Source organism: Pan paniscus, chromosome 9 (assembly GCF_029289425.2).
Source record: "Pan paniscus chromosome 9, NHGRI_mPanPan1-v2.0_pri, whole genome shotgun sequence".
NCBI lineage: Eukaryota > Metazoa > Chordata > Mammalia > Primates > Hominidae > Pan > Pan paniscus.
This window is the reverse complement of record NC_073258.2, coordinates 95806379-95817526: the sequence shown is the minus strand read 5'-3', so window position 1 is coordinate 95817526 and position 11148 is coordinate 95806379.

The window sequence follows — 11148 nt, the reverse complement described above, 5'->3', positions numbered from 1 at the left end:
TTCTGACTTTTTTTATGAGTTTTTTTTTCTTTTCCCCTGTCTAAATTGTGTGTGGGCTTCCCCAGTTTTAAACTCCTATCTTTTTCTTTAGTGATACCTTACTTGATAATGGACTTGGGAATAGGTTTAACCCAGTTTGCATTCTCCGAATGTTTCCAGTGATATGTTTTCCTGGGAAAAGCAAATCTGCCTGTAATAAATATTTTTAATCTAAATAACCAAATCTGGGTGCCCAACTTTTTGTTGGAATTTATGCTGCTAGTAATACATTCCATAATTTCTTTTGAAAAGAAAAATTGCCATTGTGTATTGTGCTTGTGCATTAACTTGCCCTTTTCCCCCTGTTTCTCTCACATTTAAGATGAGTTAATTCATATTTTCTCTGCATTTTTTAAAAGAGTATAATGGAAGATGAGAGGGATTCTATTTTGGACCACATGTTGGTGTGGAGGAGTGTCATTGACAGTAAGCACCCCAAGCGTGTGTCTGGGAGAGCATTGGGTATCGCTCACTTCTGCAGGTACTTGTTTTTTTTTTTCTCATGGCCGAAGAGGAGAGCTCTGTAAGCATTCTTTTAAAGTATACGGTACTCACTTGTGTTCTGGATACTCAACTGCCATGTTTCCTTTGAAAGAGATTGAATATGCACCTGACATGCATTTAGTGCAAAGCCTGAGAAAGCTTCAAACAATATATAAAATAAAACCTTTGGAAATAACAGTTTTGTTATCTTGGAGGATGTGTCTATGCGAAGTGAGAGGAAGACTAGGCTATACTAAAAGCAGTAGTTCTGGAAAATGAAGTTTTTGTGAACCTAGGCTGTGATTTAAGAAGGCCACTTCTGATAGAAAATTTGAGACCAAAAATTGAGCCTTTTATAGATAGAGACTCATTCATAGGCTTCCTCAGCCATGAAAAATACTGAGGTTCCTAAGGTTAAAGATAGAAGTTTTAAAGCAAAATAATATGTTACTATTTAAGTCCATTAATACCTCATTTCCTAATTAAATGGAAAGTTCCATTTTCCCAGTGGAAGCTTGGACATTGGTTATAACTATCCTGAGTCCGGTGTAGAGCTGGAAATGGAGCCCAGGTCTGGATTCCACATTTATATTCTAAATTTTTTCAAACTGAGCTCCTAAACAAAATTTTGGATACTTCAGCTAGTGTTTTTAAGAAGCTTTTAATATTAAAACCTTTTTATCTCCAACTTTACAGCTTAGAAAATGAATTTACACATGGTAAAACCCTGTCTCTACTAAAAATACAAGAATTAGCCAGACGTGGTGGCAGGTGCCTATAATCCCAGCTCCTTGGGAGGCTAAGGCAGGAGAATTGCTTGAACCCAGGAGGCGGAGGTTGCAGTGAGCTAAGATTGTGCCGTTGCACTCCAGCCTGGATGACAAGAGTGAAACTTCATCTCAAAAATAATAAAAATTTAAAAAAGAAAATGAATTTACATTCATTTTTGGTTATCTTCATAGCAACCTTAGGTAGGAAGTGCTGTGTTATTCAAAGTTGAGGAAAATGAAGCTCAAGCCAAGTAACTTGTTTAGGATTAATGCATGATGGATCATGTATGAGCACCTTACAATTACATAAAAATATGCTTATAGATGTAATGGGCATTATCAGACTTCTAAAACTGTGGTTCTTGGAATTGCACTTTTTAGCATCTCTAGGGCCAGGGGTCTGACTTAGGTGCACTATTTCTCCAGGGTCCACTTGTTTCAGATTCCCTATTTGAGCCTGAAAGGTTTAGGAAGAATCAGAGTAAAGCTGATTTCATTGATTTCTTTCTTCCTTTCCCTGTGGTTTCTCAATGTAAAACATCCTATAACCTGAGTCAGATCCAGGAGATACATAAATGTGTTGTTAGCTTTCAGATTTACAGCGCGAGTAACAACATACTTAGCTAAATTGCCTTGTACCCTCCTTGTAAAATACCTCTTGTTGGAGTGGTTGTGGAATCTGTCTTATCCCTTCAAAAGCTGATGCTGATTGGAAAGAGAGGTCTTTGAAACCAGGAGGACATGGTGTGAAGCCATCTGTGCCACTTCAAGCTTTATTCAAACTAACATTTATTGGCCAGGTGTGGTGGCTCACGTCTGTAATCCCAGCACTTTGGGAGATCAAGGCGGGCAGATCACTTGAGGTCAGGAGTTAAAGACCAGCCTGGCCAACATGGCAAAACCCCATCTTTACTAAAAATACAAAACAAATTAGCCAGGCGTGGTGACTGGTGCCTGTAATCCCAGCTACTGAGGCTGAGGCAAGAGAATTGCTTGAACACAGGAGGCGGAGGTTGTAGTGAGCCGAGATGGTGCCACTGCACTCCAGCCTGCATGACAGAGTGAGACTCCGTCTCAAAAAAAAAAAAATTAAAAAAAAAAAAGAACTAAGATTTATTGAATGTTCACCAGCTGCATTTGTACTTTACTCATCTAATTGACACCACTCCCTATTAGGTAGCTGATATTATTTTCCCCATTTTATAGATAAGGAAACTGTCATTTGTAAGAAGTTTAAAAACAAGCAAAGTCATAAACGTAAGGGAGGTGGGCCAAGATTGAAACCTAGAACTCTATTCTAAGCCCATCCACTTTATTGCTTTGCTTGACTGCTTCTCTGTTAATGAGCCCTTTTGACTGTTTTCTCTCCTATGGAACAATAGTAATAGGACAATCATGAGAGAGTTTTGTGAGGATTAAATAACAAGGTTTAAATATCTGGCAGGCACATAGTAAACTTCATGCATGTCTATTCACCTATCTCTAGTAGCATTTAGCAGAGGCTGTGTAAAAGTTCAAAAGCCTATTGTTTTGTTCTGTCATAAAGTTTGATTCTGAATTAAGAGGCTCCCTGACCCCTCAGAACTTTGGTTGGGCCATAGGTATGGCCGAGACAGGCATTGCCTGGTCACTAGGATTAGAAACTCAGTCATAGCACTCAAGTAAAATGAAGACTTACCTTTAGAAGACTTAAAAGGCATTTCCTCTATTCAGCTCTTTCTTGGTTTCCCTCTATTTGTCTGTTCCACTTTTTCTGCAAGACTTGGTTTCTGTACCACAAAAATGGAGGTCACTCATTCATGCTTCTGGCTTCCTTGATAGAAGGACTTCATGTCTTTATAGCTCCACCGGCCAATAGAGCCTCTGTGTCCTGAGACAAAGCTGGTCCTGTGAGCAGTGGGCAGGAACCCGGCTACCTGGAACAAATGTGGGCACGGACAGGAAGACGTTGACAGTACAATCTCTTGACATATTCAGCTGTACATGTTACATAAAACCTGGAAACCAAAGATACTGCAGCTGTAAATCCGGACTCCTCAGGGGCAGTACCTGCATCTTCTCCACCATGCTGGGCACACAGCAAGGCCTGTCTAAAAACTGGGTGGCTTCAAATATGTGCTATTTTGGAGGAAACATTATAATAGAGTAGAAACAGCACAAGAGCCTGAAGAAACTAGATTAAATTTTAGTTCTGCCACTTGACAGCCTTATGGCCTTAACAAATTATTTAAATCTCTAAGCCTGTTTCCTCCTTTGTACAGTGACAATAACAACACTTCCCCCAAAAAGCTGAAGATTAGAGGTGATACAAGTACCTAGTTTATAGAATTGTTGGGCGCTCTTGGAGGGTGGGGGTGATTATTCCTTTGTCTTCCTCACCCAAATTTCCAATCATCTAAAACAGAGGAAAAGTATTAACTGAGGATCCAAATCAGCATCCTGGCTCCAGTGCAGTTGCTCACGCCCCACACTCAGGAGGAGCCCACCTTCAGGGTATAATGCTCAGCCGTTGCTGTCTTAAAATTGTTCATAATTTTATCTTTGAATGTGTGTTTTGTAATAAAATGTTATGGAACAGTGGAGCATGTGTCAGGGCTTGGAGGCTTGGGTCATATGAGGTCCCTGCCTCCTGGACTCCCCAGGACAGGTTCTCTGCTGCCTACTTCTGGTGCAGGCATGGGCACAGGCTTGGGGAGGGGCAGGTACCCATACAGGCAGGGTGGAAAAGCTGCAACTTAAAGATCCTGGCAGGACTCCCAGGATCAGGTCCTGCTGGGTCAGTTTCCTGCTGGATACCGGAAGCACAGGCACGAGTGGGCAGGGGAGGGCTTGTCCTGTCTTTAGGGCACCTTCTTAGAAATAGGGCAATCAAGAGCTCCAGTGGCGCAATCGGTTAGCGCACGGTACTTATACAGAAATAGGGCAATCAGGCCGGACGCGGTGGCTCATGCCTGTAATCCCAGCATTTGGGAGGCTGAGGTGGGCAGATCATGAGGTCAGGAGTTCGAGATCAGCCTGGTCAACATGGTGAAACCCCGTCACTACTAAAAGTACAAAAAAAAAAAAAAAGAAAGAAAAGAAATAGGACTAATTAAATTAAGCCACTCATGTTGGGAGAGGAGACAGGTAGAGCTTTGGAAGGGTGGGATATTGGCCAAGGTCAAGCATGGAAAAAATGGGATCCACCTCGGAGTCATCTTTTAGTAAATGCTTGGTGTCATTTTATTTGTGGTGCTGTTGTTATTTGTGGTGATGTTGTAGATGTGTCACCAGCATCTTTCCTAAATTACACTCCCACAGAGCCTCCACATACATCTATGTTCCTGAAATCTTTATACAGGGCCCTTTTAGGAGTTTTGTATTTTTTAAAATGTCCTGTTCTCTGTCACCTGACCTAGCTCTCAGAGGCACTTTAGGAGGTGAGAGGAGAAGGAAGAAACCTGTTGTGTTCACACTCCTGAGAGAGGCGTCTGCCAGGTTTCCTCTCTAGGGTGGTCTCAAACAGCCTCCCTTTTCAGAAAGAGGCAGAGAAATGGCTCCTAAAAGTCCTAGACTAATTGGAAGCAGCTTTCTGGGAGCTCAGCCATCTCTGTATGTGCTGGAGCCCAAGAAAGGGGGAAAGAGGGGTGGGGGCTTAAATAATATTTTGACTTTTTCAGAGAAGAGAATTCTAATGCACCTTGAGATTTCCTCTGCACTCACACCTTCAAAGTCTAACTCTTGGTCTCAGAGGCCTATTTCCAGAGAGTATTTTCAGTAAGAACTGGGAGGTGAGTCACTCTCTTGAAGAGTTTACATCAAACAAGTCACAAGGGAGGAAGAAGCTGCTAACGAGAAGAAAACTGGGATAGCAGACATGGCAAAGCTTGCAGAGCATCCAAGCATGTTCCCTGTGGCAGCAGGCCCCACAGATGCCCCAGTTCCTGAGCTGGCTTTGTGCCTCCTGCTAGGCCACCCTGACCCCACCATCCCTGTAGACCCTTCAATAAACAATAACCATTTAGGAAATATAATGGACAGACAATCCCATTCATGATAGCTACAGAGAATGTAAAATGCATAGGCATAAACTGAAGAAGAAATGTACAGGACCTCTTTGAAGAAAATGCCAGTACTCTCTTGTGGGGCATTAAATAAGACTTTAATAAATGTGGAGGAATACATATGTCTGGATGAGAAGACTCAGTGGTATAAAGATACCAGTTCTCTATCCAAAAGAAATTACGAAATGGGTTGGGATATTTTTTAACCCATGTAATTGGTGTTTTGACCAAATTCTTTTAGAATTTTTCATTAGAATAAATTTGTAAGAACATCCAGAAAAAAAAAATCTTGCAAGCAAGAATAATGAGAGGGGTTTTCTCTACCAATTTTTAAATGCATTACAAATGTACAAAAATTAGTGTGGTTCTATCCCCAGAATAAAGAGATGAAGGAAAAATGGACCATAATAAAAGGTCAGATACTAGCACAGCTACAAAATAATTTAGTATATAGGAAAAAAAATTCTAAAAGGAGAAGAAGTAAGAAAAACAATGGAAAAGAGAATGAACTATTTAGTAAATAGTGTCAGGAAAATTTACCAACAATTTGCTAGAAAATAGGTTGCTACTGTCAAGCACAAGGCCAAGCAAGGCTGATAGATTCAGTGAATAAGGAAACAACAAAATCCTTTTAGATTTAGATCGTTGGGTACTGTCAGACTCAGAAGAAAGTAGCCAAAGGGGCTAGTCCCTGTGACCCTGGTGTAGGGCAACACAGAAACAAAAGAGACCAAGTGACAGTGACTCTTAATGATTGGACACCCTAGTGTGACACTGCAGCTAACGTTTTATAGCTTCCAGGTGTACCCTAAGGGTGGTGAGGAAGAACACCTCCTACCTCACCAGAACCAGGAGATGAGAAACAAGTAAGGAATGCCCCTTGCAGCAGCTCCTCCTAAGCATCCTATGTTCTTAGGGTCCAGGAGAGATACAAAGTGTTCTGCCAAGATTCAGACCAGCTGTAGGTCACGTCCTGCCTATGCCGCCTGTAGAGATGGCTATGAAGTCATGGGTGCCAGCACAGGGCTGTTCTCCTACTGCTACCTCACAAGTTCTCTAGGATAAGTTGCATGTGGTCTAAAAAATTTGAAGGAAAAAAACTGTACTGGAGAAAAAATAGGTAAATATGTGTTAATATTGAGCTGGGATGGCCTTTCTAAGCATGGTATCAAAAGCAGAAATCATAAGAGAAAAACAAAACAGGTAAATTGATTACACAGAAAGATTTTGTAGATCAAAGAATTTAAAATGCCAGTATTATGATTAAATTTCCTTTTCAGATTTTTTTTCTTAGAATGATTGGCTTTCTTCTTGTAATTTCTTCATATATTATCTTTATTTTAAAAGATTGTTTCATTATATCAGATACACAATCAAGTCCTCTCTTTTCCAGCCATCCAGTCTGAGCAGTGGCCTGGAGATGAGTGTCATTTATACAACTGCCTTTAATGCTCTCCTATGTAGAATCCCCTAAATTTCCAGTGTTCCATGTTTTCTTCTTTCCTGATTTGCTCCTTTCTTTTCATGGAGTACATCCTAAAATAACTTTCTAAGAAAGAATGAAGGAGACTTAACATATTGAGCCCTTGTATGTGTACATCTAACTTTATTCTGCCACCCCTCCTCCATCATACGCACACACACACACACACACACACACGATAGTTTTCCTGAATATAGGTTAAAAATAAATTTATCCTGTTATTGAAAGCTTTTGCTATGTTTTCTTCTAAATTTCAGAATTGCTCTTGAAAGCTGATGTCAACCTCCTTTATATTTCTTTGTATATTCTATATATATTCGAGTCCTCTCTTTTCCAGAACCATCCAATCTAAGCTGTGGCCTAGGGATGAGTGTCATTTATGCGACTGCCTTTAATGCTCTCCTAGAATATATATATATTCTAGTTTTGTTTTGAATCTGTAATCTGTTGGGATCATCTCTTTTTTTTAGTCGTGAGTCTTTTACCACTTACTATGTTTGGTTCCCAGTGAACTCTTCAAGGATTCATAGGCTTCAGTTCTGGGAAAAATTCTCATTTTTTTTATAATATCTCCTCCATTTCCTCTGTTCTCTCTTTCAGAACTTCACTTGGTTTGTAGATTAACATCTGTCTTTCTTTTTTTTTCCCATGTTTTGGTCTCTATCATTTTGTTCTACTTTCTAGGGTATTTTCTAATTATTCCAATTATTTCACCTAATTAATTATTTCAATTAAGTTTTGTACTCAGATTTAAAATTGCCAAGACTTCTTTCTTATTCTTTGAACCTCTCCTATTATTCCAGTGATTCTCAACGTTGGCTGCATATTTAAACTACCTGGGAACTTTAAAAAATTCTGATGCTCAGGCCACATCCCAGGTCAACTGATTACAACACAGGTTTGAACTGCCCAGGTCCATATATACACAGGTTTTTCTCAATAAATATATTGGAAAAAATTGTAGAGATATGTAACAATCTGAAAAAACTCCCAGATGAACTGTGTAGCCTAGAAATACCAAAAAATTAAGAAGATGTTACATGTGTCGTAAATGCATATAGATAAAAACTAGTCTATTTTATAAATTACTACCAAAAATTATACACGAATCTATTTTAAAAAGTTAAAATTGATCAAAACTTATGCACACAAACAGACCATACATTATGCCATTCACAGTTAAGAGAAATGTAAACAAACATAAAGATGTAGTATTACAGCTGCATAAAATTAGTTGTAGTATATACTGAACTACTGTAATAATTTTTTAGTCACCTCCTGCTGCTACTGCAGTGAGCTCAAGTGTTGCTAGTATCCACCTAAAGTGCTGTGTGATGCTGATCATCTCCTCTTGAGCAATTCATCTCTCCAGTAAGTTGCAGGTTGCAATAAAAAATAATCTCTCAGTTCTTGAATATTTTTCATCATGTTTAGTGCAGTACCATAAAGCTTGAATATATGACCCATACAAAGTGCCACTAACAGTGCTGGAAGTGTTCTCAAGAAGCAAAGTGATGACATTACAAGAAAAAGTTGAATTTCTTGATATGCACTGTAGATTGAGGTCTGCAGCTGCACTTACCAGCCATTTCAAGATGAATGAATACAGCGTAGGTACATAAAAAGAAAGAGCGATTTGTGAAGTTGTGGCTGTTGCTGTGACACCAAGTGCAACAACCTTGAACTTTTTGTGAAGTACTCCTTCATTTCATATTGAAAATGCTGCTTTTATGTGGGTACAGGGTTGCTATAAGAAAGGCATACATATAGACTCTAATATGATTTGAGAAAAAGCAAAGTCATTATATGATAACTTAAAAGCAAAAGGATGGTGAAAGATATAAAGCTGGAGAATGTAATGCCAGGAAAGGATGGTTTGATAATTTTAGAAAGAGATTTGGCTTTAAAATGTCAGGATAATAGCAGAAGCAGTTTCTGCCTGCCAAGAGGCAGCAGATGAGTTCCCAGACCTGTTAAGAACATCACTGAGGGCTGGGTGTGGTGGCTTACACCTGTAATCCCAGCACTTTGGGAGGCCGAGGCAGGCAGATCACCTTAGGTCAGGATTTTGGGACCAGCCTGGCCAACATGGTGAAACCCTGTCTCTCTCTACTAAAAGTACAAAAATTAACTGGGTGTGGTGGCAGGCATCTATAATCCCATCTACTCGAAGGCTGAGGCAGGAGAACTGCTTGACCCCAGGAGGCGGAGGTTGTAGTAAGCTGAGATGGTGCCACTGCACTCCAGCCTGAGTGATAAAGCAAGACTCCTTCAAAAAAAAAAAAAAAATTAACTAAGGAGAAAGGATATCTGCCTGAACAGGTTTTTAATGCAGACAAAAGTGCCCTATTCTGAGAAAAAAAAAAAAGTATCACAAAGGACGTTTATTAGTAAGGAAAACAAGCCAGCAACAGGATTTAAGGCAGGAAGGGGTAGGCTAACTCTACTGTTTTGTGCAAATGCAGTTGGGTTTGTGATCAGGACTGCCCTTATCTATAAAGCTGCTAACCCCCAAGCCTTGAAGGGAAAAGATGAACACCAGTTTCCAGTCTTTTGGACTGGAAGGTCTGGACAAGCAGAACCCTTTTTCTGAATTGATTCCATTGATGCTTTGTCACTAAAGTCAGGAAGTACCTTGCCAGTAAGGGGCAACCTTTTAAAATTCTTTTGATATTAGACAATGCCCCTGGCCACCCAGAACTCCATGAGTTCAACATCGAAAGTGGTCTACTTGCCCCCAAACACAACATCTCTCATTCAGCCTTTAAATTGGGGGTCATCAGGACCTTTAAGGTTAATTTCACAGGGTACACTATGGAAAGGACGGTCAATGCTACGGAAGAAAATCCTGATCGAGAACATCATGAAAATCTGGAAGGATTATACCATTGGAGATGTTATTCTTACAGAAAAAAAGCATAAGCATGAAAGCTATTAAGCCCAAAACAATAAATTCCTGCTGGAAAAAGAAGTGTCCAGATGTTGTGCATGACAGGATTTATGACAAAGTCAATCAAGGAAATCATGAAAGAGATTGTGGATATAGCAAAAAAGGTTGGGGGCAGTGGGGGATAGGGTTTCAAGATGTGGATCTTGGGGCAATTCAAGAGCTAATAGACACCAGAGGAATTAACAGGAGGCAATTTGATGGAGGTTAGAGCTTCTGAACTAGTGCCAGATGATGAGAAAGATGTAGAAGAAGCAGAGCCAAAAAATAAATTGACATTAAGCAATCCGTCAGAAGAATTCTCATTATTCAAGACTGCTTTTGACTTCTTTTACAACGTGGACCCTTCTATGATATGGGTACCAAAACTAAAGCAAACGGCGAAAGGATCAGTATGGTGTAGAAACATTTTTAAAGACACATACAAGCAAAAAAGTCAGACAGAAATTACACTGTATTTCCACAAAGTTACACCTAATGTGCCCACCTTTCCTGCCTCCCTTTCCACTTCCTCCACATCTTTTGCCTCTGCCATCCCTGAGACAGCAAGACCAACTCCTCCTCTTCCTCCTCCTCATCCTACTCTACATGAAGATGACAAGGATGAGGACCTTTATAGCAGTCCACTTCCACTTAACAGTAAACATATTTTCTCTTTCTTATGAGTTTCTTTTCTCTAGCTTGCTTTATTGTAAGAATACACTATATAATACATATAACATACAAAATATGTTTATCGACTATTTACATTATTGGTAAGGCTTCCAGTCAACAGTAGGCTTATTAGTAGTTAAGTTTTAGAAGAGTTAAAATTATATGCAGATTTCTAACTGCACAGGGGAGGGAGGGGGTCAACTGTAAATCAGAATCTTTGGGGATAAGAGCCAGGCATCAATATTTTATAAAGCTCTCCAGTTAATACCAATACTTATCCTAGTTTGAAAACCACTGCGTCATTTCCTAGTTTGAAAACTTGCATAATTTTGTCTATGTTTTAAACCACCAAAATCTTTTTCTTCAGTGTTGTGTGTGTATGTGTGTGTATATACTATACATATATAAAATTAATATCTATTTAAACACAATTCCTGCCCTCTATATGGTAAATAATTCTCAGGCCACACATTCAGGCATGCAAAAATATATTTACTTTTGCTTTACCATAATTCAATGTAATTTGTGTTTCCTACCCCTATTCTCCAAAATAAGAAATGCAATCTTAGTCAATTCAAACTTATTTCAGTTCTGGGTTTAGACATGTAATTTAAAAAAATCTTTCTCACATTACTTATTAGAAAGAGGAGATAAAATGCTTGGTCATTATTTTTAAACCAAGACATCTATTGAATAAATTATTTATTTTGAAGTGAGGTCATCAACATT